Source organism: Syngnathus scovelli, unplaced genomic scaffold (genome assembly GCF_024217435.2).
Source record: "Syngnathus scovelli strain Florida unplaced genomic scaffold, RoL_Ssco_1.2 HiC_scaffold_57, whole genome shotgun sequence".
Lineage (NCBI taxonomy): Eukaryota > Metazoa > Chordata > Actinopteri > Syngnathiformes > Syngnathidae > Syngnathus > Syngnathus scovelli.
The window spans coordinates 82,501-97,500 of record NW_026061638.1 but is presented as its reverse complement, the minus strand read 5'-3'; positions in this window follow the sequence as shown (position 1 = coordinate 97,500).

Below are 15,000 nucleotides of genomic sequence, written 5' to 3'. Positions count from 1 at the left end.
CTCGTCCGGGGATGAGGCAGCATCCCCGGGCGGCGGGCGGGAGGAGGCAGCCTCCCGCAAGCGGAACTTAGTCGTCGGAGGATGTCAGCGGGCGTGCGTAAGATAACGTATGTCCGCCTCTCGGTCACTCTGGCCGGGCGTGGGTGTGCGTCCGCGCCCGTCTTGTGAACCTCCAAGTGGAACTTAGTGATCGGAGGATGACACCGGGCGTGCGTAAGAGGCGCGTCCGGGGATGAGGCAGCATCCTCGGGCGTCAGCCGGGAGTAGGCAGCCTCCCCCAAGTGGAACGTAGCCTCCACTAAGTGGAACTCAGTCTCCGGAGGATGACAGCGGGCGTGCGTAAGAGGCGCGTCCGGGGATGAGGCAGCATCCTCGGACACCGGCCGGGAGCGCGCGGGCGCTGTGGAAGTAAGTACATCCGCTCCTGGTACCTAAAAATTCCTCCAGCGGCGGGCCCCGGGCCTAAACTTTCTCCGGGCCGCGCAACACGCACTTTCCGCCGGACACCGACGGAGGCAACGTCCCCCTCCTGCGGTGACAAAAAAAATCCACCCCTGGTACCTAAAAATTTCTCCAGCGGCGGGCCCCTGGCCTAAACTTTCTCCGGCCCGCGCAACACGCACTTTCCGTCGGACACGGACGGAGGCAACGTCCCCCTCCTGCGGTGACAAAAAAAATCCACCCCTGGTACCTAAAAATTTCTCCAGCGGCGGGCCCCTGGCCTAAATTTTCTCCGGCCCGCGCAACACGCACTTTGCGCCGGACGCCGGTCCCAAACCACCACCGCCGACCGCCACAAGGCGACAGCCACCATCCCCAAGCGCCATCCCCGACCGCCACAAGGCGACCGCCACAAGGCGACCGCCACAAGGCGACAGCCACCATCCCCAAGCGCCATCCCCGACCGCCACAAGGCGACCGCCACCAGCCGACCGCCACAAGGCGACAGCCACCATCCCCAAGCGCCATCCCCAAGCGCCACCCCCGACCGCCACCAGCCGACCGCCACCAGCCGACCGCCACCAGCCGACCGCCACCAGCCGACAGCCACCATCCCCAAGCGCCACCCCCGACCGCCGCCCCCCGACCGCCACAAGGCGACCGCCACCAGCCGACCGCCACAAGGCGACAGCCACCATCCCCAAGCGCCACCCCCGACCGCCACCCCCCGACCGCCACCAGCCGACCGCCACCAGCCGACCGCCACCAGCCGACCGCCACAAGGCGACAGCCACCATCCCCAAGCGCCATCCCCGACCGCCACCCCCCGACCGCCACAAGGCGACAGCCACCATCCCCAAGCGCCATCCCCGACCGCCACCCCCCGACCGCCACCAGCCGACCGCCACCAGCCGACCGCCACAAGGCGACAGCCACCATCCCCAAGCGCCATCCCCGACCGCCACAAGGCGACCGCCACAAGGCGACCGCCACCAGCCGACCGCCACAAGGCGACAGCCACCATCCCCAAGCGCCATCCCCGACCGCCACAAGGCGACCGCCACAAGGCGACCGCCACCAGCCGACCGCCACAAGGCGACAGCCACCATCCCCAAGCGCCATCCCCGACCGCCACCCCCCGACCGCCACCAGCCGACCGCCACCAGCCGACAGCCACCATCCCCAAGCGCCATCCCCAAGCGCCACCCCCGACCGCCACCAGCCGACCGCCACCAGCCGACCGCCACCAGCCGACCGCCACCAGCCGACAGCCACCATCCCCAAGCGCCATCCCCAAGCGCCACCCCCGACCGCCACCAGCCGACAGCCACCAGCCGACCGCCACCAGCCGACCGCCACCGGCCGTTCGCGGTGTGCGCCGCCGTTCCCCAAGCACCCTCCGGGACGAAGCCGGAGCCAGAGAATAGCAGCGGTGGTGCGTAAAAGCTGCGGCCGGGCCTCGCGGAAGGTCCCCGGGCGGCGAGCTGCGGAGCCCCGGCCTCCAGCTTCCACCAGGTAATAGGACCGGGCGCGCGTAAAAGCTGCGGCCGGGCCTCGCGGAAGGTCCTCGGGCATCCAGCGAGATCACACGGCCCCCACCGGAGGCGGCTAGCGCCTCCGTAGAGTAGTACCGGCCCGTGGAAGCGGCCGCCCGTCAGCCTGCGTTGCCGCTGGTCGAAAAATGCACTAAGTGCCAAACCCCATTCATTTACAACGGCGTGTCCGCCAGAGGGCGCACTTCCCCCGGCGGACCAGCCGGCGGGGCTCGTTAGAGAGTGTATCCGCCTGGCAGTGCCTCCTGGACGGCCTGTATTCCGGACCGCGACCGCTAACTTACGGGAGCCTAAACGGCCCGCGGACCAGCCGGCGGGTCCTCCGTGAAAGCCTATCCGCCTGGCGGTGCCTCCTGGCCGGCCTGGATTCCGGACCGCGACCGCTCACATCGCGGGACCCTAAACGGCCCGCGGACCAGCCGGCGGGTCCTCCGTGAAAGCCTATCCGCCTGGCGGTGCCTCCTGGCCGGCCTGGATTCCGGACCGCCACCGCTCACTCGCGGGACCCTAAACGGCCCGCGGACCAGCCGGCGGCTCCTCCGTGAAAGCCTATCCGCCTGGCGGTGCCTCCTGGCCGGCCTGGATTCCGGACCGCCACCGCTCACTCGCGGGACCCTAATCGGCCCGCGGACCAGCCGGCGGATCCTCCGTGAAAGCCTATCCGCCTTCGCCGGTTCCCCGGCCGGCCACGGGTGGCGAGAATCCGGCCTCCTCGCCCGGAGCGCGCTTCGACTTGGGCGAAAAATGCACCAAGTGCCAAACCCCATTCATTTACAACGGCGTGTCCGCCAGAGGGCGCACTTCCTCCGGCCGGCGGGGCTCGTTAGAGAGCGCGTCCGCCTTGGCCGGTTCCCCGGCCGGCCACGGGTGGCGAGAATCCGGCCTCCTCGCCCGGAGCGCGCTTCGACTTGGGCGAAAAATGCACTAAGTGCCAAACCCCATTCATTTACAACGGCGTGTCCGCCAGAGGGCGCACTTCCTCCGGCCGGCGGGGCTCGTTAGAGAGCGCGTCCGCTTTCGCCGGTTCCCCGGTCGGCCGCGAACGGCGAAAAGCCGGCCTCTTCCCCCGGAGCCCGGTGGGCGAATTTTTTTTTTTTTTTTTTTTTCAAAGTGCCAACGGCTCTCGCGCCGCGCTGCGTCCGCCTTCGCCGGTTCCCCGGTCGGCCCGAACGAGCGAAAATTCGGCCTCTTGCCCCGGAGCCCGGTCGGCGAATTATTTATTTATTTATTTATTTATTTTTCCAAAGTGCCAACGGCTCTCGCGCCGCGATGCGTCCGCCTTCGCCGGTTCCCCGGTCGGCCACGAACGGCCAAAAATCGGCCTCTCCCCCCGGAGCCCGGTCGGCGAATTATTATTTATTTATTTATTTATTTATTTATTTTTCCAAAGTGCCAACGGCTCTCGCGCCGCGATGCGTCCGCCTTCGCCGGTTCCCCGGTCGGCCACGAAGTATTGCGCATGATTATACGCGATGTTAATATTTATTTAATTATTAAATAAATACATACATGTGTTTATTAATGATATACGCGATGTTAATATTTATTTAATTATTACCTATATTATGAATAAACTAACGGTGATTTTACACGATTTGACTACATACGTGACCGTGATATAGTGCCGAGGGCTCCCGCGCCGTCACGCGTCCGCCTTGGCACGGGTCGCCCGCGGCAGCGAGCGTTCGGCTCGCGGGGGTCCGCGGGGTGTTATTAGGGAGTGCGGCAGCCGTGCCGAGGCTCCGGCCGGCCGCCGGAAGTCCCGCGGGGGAGCGTCGGAGCTCCGCGAGGCCGGCCGGGGAGCCTCTTAGTCATCGCCCGCGCTCGCGGTGGTCCCGGTCGCTTAAAGTGCCACGGGAGGCGTAGCGATGCGAGTGAGTGTGCGCAAAGTGCGAGAGGCGGTGCATTTACGCGCCGTGTCCGCGAGAGGGAGGCAATTCCCCGTTGCGACCTCCGGGAGATCAGCGGGCCGCCGAAAAGGCTCGGCCGGGGTGCCTGGAGCCTCCTCGGGCGTCGAGTTAGGAGGGGGGCGCGCGGAGAACCGGCTGGATGTCCCCTGGAAGCTCAGCGGGCCGTGGGAAAGGCTTGGCCGGGGTGCCGGAAGCCTCGGCCGGCTTAAAAGTGAGGAGGAAAGCGCGCGGAGAACCGGCCGGAGGTCCCCTGGAAGCTCAGCGGGCCGTGGAGAAAGCTTAGCCGGGGTGCCTGGAGCCTCGGCCGGCTTAAAATGTGAGGAGGAAAGCGCGCGGAGAACCGGCCGGAGGTCCCCTGGAAGCTCAGCGGGACGTGGGAAACGCTTGGCCGGGGTGCCGGAAGCCTCGGCCGGCTTAAAAGTGAGGAGGAAAGCGCGCGGAGAACCGGCCGGAGGTCCCCTGGAAGCTCAGCGGGCCGTGGGAAACGCTTGGCCGGGGTGCCGGGAGCCTCGGCCGGCTTAAAACGTGAGGAGGAAAGCACCGGGAGAACCGGCTGGAGGTCTTCTGGAAGCTCAGCGGGCCGCCGAAAACGCGTAGCCGAGGTGCCGGGAGCCTCCTCGGGCGTCAAAAGTGAGGAGCGACGCACCCCCGAGAACCGCCCGGGTCCTCCAGCCACCGTTGAAAAAGACGTCGAGTCAGGCTACCTTAAGAGAGTCACAGTTACTCCCGCCGTTTACCCGCGCGGAGCGTCATCGCCTCCGCGAACCGTCAAAAATAAATAAATTCATAAATAAATAAATGTCAAGTGAGCCTACCTTAAGAGAGTCACAGTTACTCCCGCCGTTTACCCGCGCGGAGCGTCATCGCCTCCGCGAACCGTCAAAAATAAATAAATACATAAATAAATAGATGTCAAGTGAGCCTACCTTAAGAGAGTCACAGTTACTCCCGCCGTTTACCCGCGCGGAGCGTCATCGCCTCCGCGAACCGTCAAAAATAAATAAATACATAAATAAATAGATGTCAAGTGAGCCTACCTTAAGAGAGTCACAGTTACTCCCGCCGTTTACCCGCGCGGAGCGTCATCGCCTCCGCGAACCGTCAAAAATAAATAAATACATAAATAAATAGATGTCAAGTGAGCCTACCTTAAGAGAGTCACAGTTACTCCCGCCGTTTACCCGCGCGGAGCGTCATCGCCTCCGCGAACCGTCAAAAATAAATAAATACATAAATAAATAGATGTCAAGTGAGCCTACCTTAAGAGAGTCACAGTTACTCCCGCCGTTTACCCGCGCGGAGCGTCATCGCCTCCGCGAACCGTCAAAAATAAATAAATACATAAATAAATAGATGTCAAGTGAGCCTACCTTAAGAGAGTCACAGTTACTCCCGCCGTTTACCCGCGCGGAGCGTCATCGCCTCCGCGAACCGTCAAAAATAAATAAATACATAAATAAATAGATGTCAAGTGAGCCTACCTTAAGAGAGTCACAGTTACTCCCGCCGTTTACCCGCGCGGAGCGTCATCGCCTCCGCGAACCGTCAAAAATAAATAAATACATAAATAAATAGATGTCAAGTGAGCCTACCTTAAGAGAGTCACAGTTACTCCCGCCGTTTACCCGCGCGGAGCGTCATCGCCTCCGCGAACCGTCAAAAATAAATAAATACATGAATAAATAGTCAAGTGAGCCTACCTTAAGAGAGTCGTAGTTACTCCCGCCGTTCGGCCGCTTAAAGTGCCACGGGAGGCGTAGCAATGCGAGTGAGTGTGCGCCAAGTGCGAGAGGCGGTGTATTTACTCGCCGTGTCCGCGAGAGGGAGGTAACTCCCCGTTGCGACCTCCGGGAGAGCAACGGGCCGCCGAAAACGCTCAGCCGAGGTGCTGGAAGCCTCGGCCGGCTCTCAAAGCGAGGCGCGAGGCACCGGGAGAACCGGCTGGAGGTACCCTGGAAGCTCAGCGGGCCGTGGGAAACGCTCAGCCGAGGTGCTGGAAGCCTCGGCCGGCTCACAAAGCGAGGCGCGAGGCACCGGGAGAACCGGCTGGAGGTCCCCTGGAAGCTCAGCGGGCCGTGGGAAACGCTCAGCCGAGGTGCTGGAAGCCTCGGCCGGCTCACAAAGCGAGGCGCGAGGCACCGGGAGAACCGGCCGGAGGTCCCCTGGAAGCTCAGCGGGCCGTGGAGAAAGCTTAGCCGGGGTGCCGGAAGCCTCGGCCGGCTTAAAATGTGAGGAGGAAACCGGCTGGACGTCTTCTGGAAGATCAGCGGGCCGTGGAAAATGCTAAGCCGAGGTGCTGGTTGTCGAATAAGGCTCCGCCATCTCGTAGAAGGTGCTAATAAAGTTCATATCCGCTCGGCTGGAGGTAATTGGCCCGCGGACCGGCCGGCGGGACCTCCGTGACAGCCTACCCGCCTGGCGGTGCCTCCTGGCCGGCGTGCATTCCGGGCCGCGACCGCTAACTTACGGGACCATAAATGGCCCGCGGACCAGCTGGCGGGACCTCCGTGACCGCCTATCCGCCTGGCGGTGCCTCCTGGCCGGCCTGGATTCCGGACCGCGACCGCTCACTCGCGGGACCCTAAATGGCCCGCGGACCAGCCGGCGGGACCTCCGTGACAGCCTATCCGCCTCCCGGTGGCTGCTGGCCGGCGCGGATTCCGGGCCGCGACCGCTAACTTACGGGACCCCAATTGGCCCGCGGACCAGCCGGCGGGACCCCCGTGACCGCCTATCCGCCTTGGCCGGTTCCCCGGCCGGCCACGGATGGCGAGAATCCGGCCTCCTCGCCCGGAGCGCTCGTCGGCTTCGGCGAAAAATGCACTAAGTGCCAAACCCCATTCATTTACAATGGCGTGTCCGCCAGAGGGCGCAGTTCCCCCCGCGGACCGGCCGGCGGGACCTCCGTGACAGCCTATCCGCCTGGCGGTGGCTGCGGGCCGGCGCGGATTCCGGGCCGCGACCGCTAACTTACGGGACCCCGATTGGCCCGCGGACCAGCCGGCGGGACCTCCGTGACCGCCTATCCGCCTGCGCTGGTTCCCCGGCCGGCGCGAATTCCGGGCCGCGACCGCTAACTTACGGGACCCCGATTGGCCCGCGGACCAGCCGGCGGGACCTCCGTGACCGCCTATCCGCCTGCGCTGGTTCCCCGGCCGGCGCGAATTCCGGGCCGCGACCGCTAACTTACGGGACCCCGATTGGCCCGCGGACCAGCCGGCGGGACCTCCGTGACCGCCTATCCGCCTGCGCTGGTTCCCCGGCCGGCGCGAATTCCGGGCCGCGACCGCTAACTTACGGGACCCCGATTGGCCCGCGGACCAGCCGGCGGGACCTCCGTGACCGCCTATCCGCCTGCGCTGGTTCCCCGGCCGGCGCGAATTCCGGGCCGCGACCGCTAACTTACGGGACCCCGATTGGCCCGCGGACCAGCCGGCGGGACCTCCGTGACCGCCTATCCGCCTGCGCTGGTTCCCCGGCCGGCGCGAATTCCGGGCCGCGACCGCTAACTTACGGGACCCCGATTGGCCCGCGGACCAGCCGGCGGGACCTCCGTGACCGCCTATCCGCCTGCGCTGGTTCCCCGGCCGGCGCGAATTCCGGGCCGCGACCGCTAACTTACGGGACCCCAATTGGCCCGCGGACCAGCCGGCGGGACCTCCGTGACCGCCTATCCGCCTCCGCTGGTTCCCCGCTCGGCGTGGATTCCGGACCGCGACCGCTAAATTACGGGACCCAAATTGGCCCGCGGACCAGCCGGCGGGACCTCCGTGACCGCCTATCCGCCTTCGCTGGTTCCCCGGTCGGCCACAGATGACGAATATTCGGCCTCTCGCTCTGGAAGTCCTGCCGACTTAGCCGAAAATTTTCTAAGTGCCATCGGCTCTCGCTCGGAAAAGTGTCCGCCTCGTCTGGTTCCCCAGCTCGGCCTCAGAATTCGAAAATTCGGCCTCTCTGAGGTACCAGGGGTAGGCTTTATGTACTTGGTCCCCCCAGTTAGTGTACTCATCACTTTACCCCCCTTTCGCAAAATATAGTCGGCACGTATGTGCAGAACTGTTTATTTTCATTTTAAAAATTTTCTAAGTGCCAGCGGAAGCTGTCACACGAACTGTCCGAGCTACCACGGTGCCCATCCCGGGCAGTGACGGCAAAAGGCCGATGTGTGTTTGATGGAAGTCTGAATAATTTCTAAGTGCCAACGGCTCAACCGCCGTAAAGTGTCCGCCTCGGCTGGTTCTCCCGGTCGGCCCGAACGAGCGAAAATTCGGCCTCTTCCCCTGGAGGTCCGGAACATTTTGGCGAATATTTTCAAAGTGCCAACGGCTGTTCCGCCGTAACGTGTCCGACCCGGCTGGTTCCTCCGGTCGGCCCGAACGAGCGAAAATTCGGCCTCTTCCCCTGGAGGTCCGGACGACTTTGGCGAATATTTTCTAAGTGCGAATGGCTGTTGCGCCGTAACGTGTCCGACCCGGCTGGTTCCTCCGGTCGGCCTGAACGAGCGAAAATTCGGCCTCTTCCCCTGGAGGTCCGGACGACTTTGGCGAATATTTTCAAAGTGCCAACGGCTGTTGGGCCGTAAAGTGTCCGACCCGGCTGGTTCCTCCGGTCGGCCCGAACGAGCGAAAATTCGGCCTCTTCCCCTGGAGGTCCGGAACATTTTGGCGAATATTTTCAAAGTGCCAACGGCTGTTGCGCCGTAACGTGTCCGACCCGGCCGGTTCCTCCGGTCGGCCCGAACGAGCGAAAATTCGGCCTCTTCCCCTGGAGGTCCGGAACATTTTGGCGAATATTTTCAAAGTGCCAACGGCCGTTCCGCCGTAAAGTGTCCGACCCGGCTGGTTCCTCCGGTCGGCCCGAACGAGCGAAAATTCGGCCTCTTCCCCTGGAGGTCCGGACGACTTTGGCGAATATTTTCAAAGTGCCAACGGCTGTTGGGCCGTAAAGTGTCCGACCCGGCTGGTTCCTCCGGTCGGCCCGAACGAGCGAAAATTCGGCCTCTTAACCCTGGAGGTCCGTTCAAGTTTAACGAATAATTTCTAAGTGCTAACGGCTGTTGCGCCGTAACGTGTCCGACCCGGCCGGTTCCTCCGGTCGGCCCGAACGAGCGAAAATACGGCCTCTTCCCCTGGAGGTCCGGAACATTTTGGCGAATATTTTCAAAGTGCCAACGGCTGTTGCGCCGTAACGTGTCCGACCCGGCTGGTTCCTCCGGTCGGCCCGAACGAGCGAAAATTCGGCCTCTTCCCCTGGAGGTCCGTTCAAGATTAACGAATATTTTCTAAGTGCCAACGGCTCTTGCGCCGAAAAGCGTCCGCCTCGGCTGGTTCCCGATGTCGGCCAGAACAAGTGAAAATTCGGCCTCTTCCCCTGGAAGTCCGGCCGAGTTCGGCGAATATTTCCTAAGTGCCAACGGCTGTTCCGCCGTAAAGAGTCCGACTCGGCTGGTTCCCGATGTCGGCCAGAACAAGTGAAAATTCGGCCTCTTCCCCTGGAGGTCCGTTCAAGATTAACGAATATTTTCTAAGTGCCAACGGCTCTTGCGCCGAAAAGCGTCCGACTCGGCTGGTTCCCGATGTCGGCCAGAACAAGTGAAAATTCGGCCTCTTCCCCTGGAGGTCCGTTCAAGATTAACGAATATTTTCTAAGTGCCAACGGCTGCTCCGCCGTAAAGCGTCCGCTTCGGCTGGTTCCCGATGTCGGCCAGAACAAGTGAAAATTCGGCCTCTTCCCCTGGAGGTCCGTTCAAGATTAACGAATATTTTCTAAGTGCCAACGGCTCTTGCGCCGAAAAGCGTCCGCCTCGGCTGGTTCCCGATGTCGGCCAGAACAAGTGAAAATTCGGCCTCTTCCCCTGGAGGTCCGTTCACGATTAACGAATATTTTCTAAGTGCCAACGGCTCTTGCGCCGAAAAGCGTCCGCCTCGGCTGGTTCCCGATGTCGGCCAGAACAAGTGAAAATTCGGCCTCTTCCCCTGGAGGTCCGTTCAAGATTAACGAATATTTTCTAAGTGCCAACGGCTCTTGCGCCGAAAAGCGTCCGCCTCGGCTGGTTCCCGCGGTCGGACACAAAATGTGTCAATTCGGCCTCTCTGAGGTACCAGGGGTGGGCTTTATGTACTTGGTCCCCCCACTTAGTGTACTCATCACTTTACCCCCATTTCGCAAAATATAGTCGGCACGTATGTGCAGAACTGTTTATTTTCATTTTAAAAATTGTCTAAGTGCCAGCGGAAGCTGTCACGCGAACTGTCCGAGCTACCACGGTGCCCATCCCGGGCAGTGACGGCAAAAGGCCGATGTGTGTTTGATGGAAGTCTGAATAATTTCTAAGTGCCAACGGCTCAACCGCCGTAAAGTGTCCGCCTCGGCTGGTTCTCCCGGTCGGCCCGAACGAGCGAAAATTCGGCCTCTTCCCCTGGAGGTCCGGAACATTTTGGCGAATATTTCCTAAGTGCCAACGGCTGCTCCGCCGTAAAGTGTCCGCCTCGGCTGGTTCCCCCGGTCGGCCAGAACAAGTGAAAATTCGGCCTCTTCCCCTGGAGGTCCGGAACATTTTGGCGAATATTTCCTAAGTGCCAACGGCTGCTCCGCCGTAAAGTGTCCGCCTCGGCCGGTTCACCCGGTCGGCCAGAACAAGTGAAAATTTGGCCTCTTCCCCTGGAGGTCCGGAACATTTTGGCGAATATTTCCTAAGTGCCAACGGCTGCTCCGCCGTAAAGTGTCCGCCTCGGCCGGTTCACCCGGTCGGCCAGAACAAGTGAAAATTTGGCCTCTTCCCCTGGAGGTCCGGAACATTTTGGCGAATATTTCCTAAGTGCCAACGGCTGCTCCGCCGTAAAGTGTCCGACTCGGCTGGTTCCCCCGGTCGGCCAGAACAAGTGAAAAATCGGCCTCTTCCCCTGGAAGTCCGGCCGAGTTAAGGCAAATATTTCCTAAGTGCCAACGGCTGCTCAGCCTTAAAGTGTCCGACTCGGCTGGTTCCCGATGTCGGCCAGAACAACTGAAAATCCGGCCTCTTCCCCTGGAAGTCCGGCCGAGTTAAGGCAAATATTTCCTAAGTGCCAACGGCTGCTCAGCCTTTAAGTGTCCGACTCGGCTGGTTCCCGATGTTGGCCAGAACAAGTGAAAATCCGGCCTCTTCCCCTGGAAGTCCGGCCGAGTTAAGGCAAATATTTCCTAAGTGCCAAGGGCTGCTCAGCCTTAAAGGGCCCGACTCGTCTGGTTCCCGATGTCGGCCAGAACAAGTGACAATTCGGCCTCTTCCCCTGGAGGTCTTTTCAAGTTTAACGAATATTTTCTAAGTGCCGACGGCTGCTCCGCCTTAAAGCGTCCGACTCGGCTGGTTCCCGATGTCGGCCAGAACAAGTGACAATTCGGCCTCTTCCCCTGGAGGTCCTTTCAAGTTTAACGAATATTTTCTAAGTGCCAACGGCTGCTCCGCCTTAAAGCGTCCGACTCGGCTGGTTCCCGATGTCGGCCAGAACAGGTGAAAATTCGGCCTCTTCCCCTGGAGGTCCGTTCAAGTTTGGCGAATATTTTCTAAGTGCCAACGGCTGCTCCGCCTTAAAGTGTCCGACTCGGCTGGTTCCCGATGTCGGGCAGAACAAGTGACAATTCGGCCTCTTCCCCTGGAAGTCCGGCCGAGTTTGGCGAATATTTTCTAAGTGCCAACGGCTGCTCCGCCGTAAAGAGTCCGACTCGGCTGGTTCCCGATGTCGGCCAGAACAAGTGACAATTCGGCCTCTTCCCCTGGAGGTCCTTTGAAGTTTAGCGAATATTTTCTAAGTTCCAACGGCTCTTGCGCCGAAAAGCGTCCGACTCGGCTGGTTCCCGATGTCGGCCAGAACAGGTGAAAATTCGGCCTCTTCCCCTGGAGGTCCGTTCAAGTTTGGCGAATATTTTCTAAGTGCCAACGGCTGCTCCGCCTTAAAGTGTCCGACTCGGCTGGTTCCCGATGTCGGGCAGAACAAGTGACAATTCGGCCTCTTCCCCTGGAAGTCCGGCCGAGTTTGGCGAATATTTTCTAAGTGCCAACGGCTGCTCCGCCGTAAAGAGTCCGACTCGGCTGGTTCCCGATGTCGGCCAGAAAAAGTGACAATTCGGCCTCTTCCCCTGGAGGTCCTTTGAAGTTTAGCGAATATTTTCTAAGTGCCAACGGCTCTTGCGCCGAAAAGCGTCCGCCTCGGCTGGTTCCCGCGGTCGGCCGTAATAGGCGAAAATTCGGCCTCTTCCCCTGGAGCGACCTCCAAATTTGGGCGAAATTTTTCTAAGTGCCTAAAGGTACCAGGGGTTTGGGTACCAGGGGTGCAGTACGAACTGGTCTTTTGTCAACCCATGTACTTTTTCTAGAGTACATGGGTTGGTCCCCCCACTTAGTGTACTCATCACTTTACCCCCCTTTCGCAAAATATAGTCAGAACGAGCATGGGGGACGCAATTGTTTTCCATGCAAATCAATTGGGCCTGGTCCGAGCGCTGGTAACGGCCGCCAGCAAGCGTCCCCTGCTCGGATAGCAGAACTGAAGAAGGCACGGCACTTCCAGAGAGAGAGAGAAAATTTTCTAAGTGCCACATTTCTCAAAAATTTTCAAAGTGCCACATTTCTCAAAAATTTTCAAAGTGCCACATTTCTCAAAAATTTTCAAAGTGCCACATCTCTCAAAAATGTTCAAAGTGCCACATCTCTGAAAAACTTTCTAAGTGCCACATCTCTGAAAAACTTTCTAAGTGCCACATCTCTGAAAAACTTTCTAAGTGCCACATCTCTGAAAAATTTTCTAAGTGCCACAGCACGGCTGTGAAATATTCAAAGTCCTACAGGCATTGGCAGAATCCGCGGACGGCCGTCTGCTCCCGGCGGCCGCCGCGAAGCTACTACCCCCTCCCGGGGACGGCTGTCTGCTCCCGGCAGCCGTCCTTACCCCCCTCCCCCGTTTGCACCGCCTGAAGTTAGACCCGCCTTGGTAGGGCCCCCACCGGCCCCGGCTCGCCGGCGTTGGGTGGACGGTTCCTGCCCACTTGCGGGTCCCGGTCGCTTGGCAACCGACCGGGGAGGACCAGCCGCCTCCTTAAACACAGGCTGGAAGGGAAATCCGATCAAGCTACGGAGGACCGGCCGCCTCCTTAAACACAGGCCGGAAGGGAAATCCGATCAAGCTACGGAGGACCGGTCGCCTCCCTAAACACAGGCCGGGCAAAAATCTGCGAATGGGCCCGTCAAGGGTAGTGGGTCATCCAAGGAGGGAGGTACCGGCCGCCTCCTTAAACACAGGCCGGGCAAAAATCTGCGAATGGCCCGTCAAGGGTAGAAGGTCATCCAAGGAGGGAGGTACCGGCCGCCTCCTTAAACACAGGCCGGGCAAAAATCTGCGAATGGCCCGTCAAGGGTAGAAGGTCATCCAAGGAGGGAGGTACCGGCCGCCTCCTTAAACACAGGCCGGGCAAAAATCTGCGAATGGCCCGTCAAGGGTTGTTGGTCATCCAAGGAGGGAGGTACCGGCCGCCTCCTTAAACACAGGCCGGGCAAAAATCTGCGAACGGCCCGTCAAGGGTTCTGTCTCATCCAAGAAAGGGGTACCGGCCGCCTCAGAGGCCGGAGCGAAGGGGGCGAAAGGCTGTCGATGGGGAAGGATCGGGGCCACGGCTAATCTAGCGATGCCCGCGTCGGGCGGTCACTCCGACGAATGAGCGGGGCCGAATCCGGCGCGAGGCGGCCTTCAGGCACGTGGTTCGAGACGACCTCACCCGGCTCTAGCCCGGAGCGAAAAAAACACTCTTATAACCTGACCGACATGCGCCCATGACCCGCCTTGGTAGGGCCCCCACCGGCCCCGGCTACCGCCGGCGTTGGGTGGACGGTTCCTCCCCACTTGCGGGTCGCACTCCAGCGCTAGGCCGCCGCGCGAGCGCGCGCCCCGCGCCGCCCGCGCAGGCCTAGCGCGAACCGTACGGCAGCGAAACCGAGACGCCCCGGCTCAACCTCACCCAGAGGCCATCCACGGAGGCCGAGCGCGCGATCCGACTTGCGGCACGCCACGTGGGCGTCCGCCGGCCGCGCCGGTCGACCGCGAAACCGATTTCTCAAAGACCAAGCCCGAGTCCCAACCTCCGCACATATCCGCACACGCCTTCCCGACCACCGCGAAGCGGGAGGCGTCTATCGTGGCCGCCGGGGCGTATGACCCCTCCGCGTGAGGCGTGCGGGCTCGGGGGGGCCGCAACGACCGAGTCTGACTCGGACGGGGCGCAGCTTCCCTCCCGGTCGCAGCATCAGCGCCGAACGCGCGACGTCACCAGCCCCCCGGAACGGTTCGTCGGGAGCGCGGCAATGGCCCACATCTCACCTCGCCAGCCGGCCGCAGCGGGCCGCGCCGAACCGAGTCTGACTCGGGGTGCGCACAGTCCCGTCTGGGTCACGGAGGCGACGAGCTGTGACCGCCACCGTCGCCCCTTCGTCCTTCCGGATCCCCCCAGCGCCGGCAAAACTCCGCATCCTGGCCGCATCGCGTGACCGGGCGGGCCGCAACGACCGAGTCTGACTCGGACGGGGCGCAGCTTCCCGCCTCGGGCCATCGCAAAGCGTGCCTCGCGCGGGCAAAGTCGCCGGCGCAGCGCCGCGCCCCTCGACAAGAGCGAGCCTCAGCCGGGCTGCGACGACCGAGTCTGACTCGGACGGAGCGCAGCTTCCCGCCTGGGTTACCGCTAGTCGCCGGGCCGACGGCGCCCATCCCCGGACCCCGCCGTTCCCTCGCGGTTTATCCTAAGCCGCCTGCCTTAGCCCAACCGACGTGCCAACCCCCCCGTTGCCGAGTTCGCTCTTCCCGAGCCGCGTCCCCCCGACAATTCCGTCCGTGACCGTCCCGCCCCGCGGCGATCCGCTCTGCCCCAGCAGCCGGCGAGTCAGCGTCCTACGGGTCTGATCTGGCCGCAGTCCGAGCTCCGGGCAGGCACAGCGGCGTCGCGCGGGCGCGGTCGGCGCTCGGAGGCAGCGTCGGGACCGGACCGGCTCCCCGCGGAGACGCTTACGGAGCGCGGCCCGGCACCTCTCGTTACGGCGAAGGTACAGGCAGAGGCCGTTTGGACCCGTGCCGGCC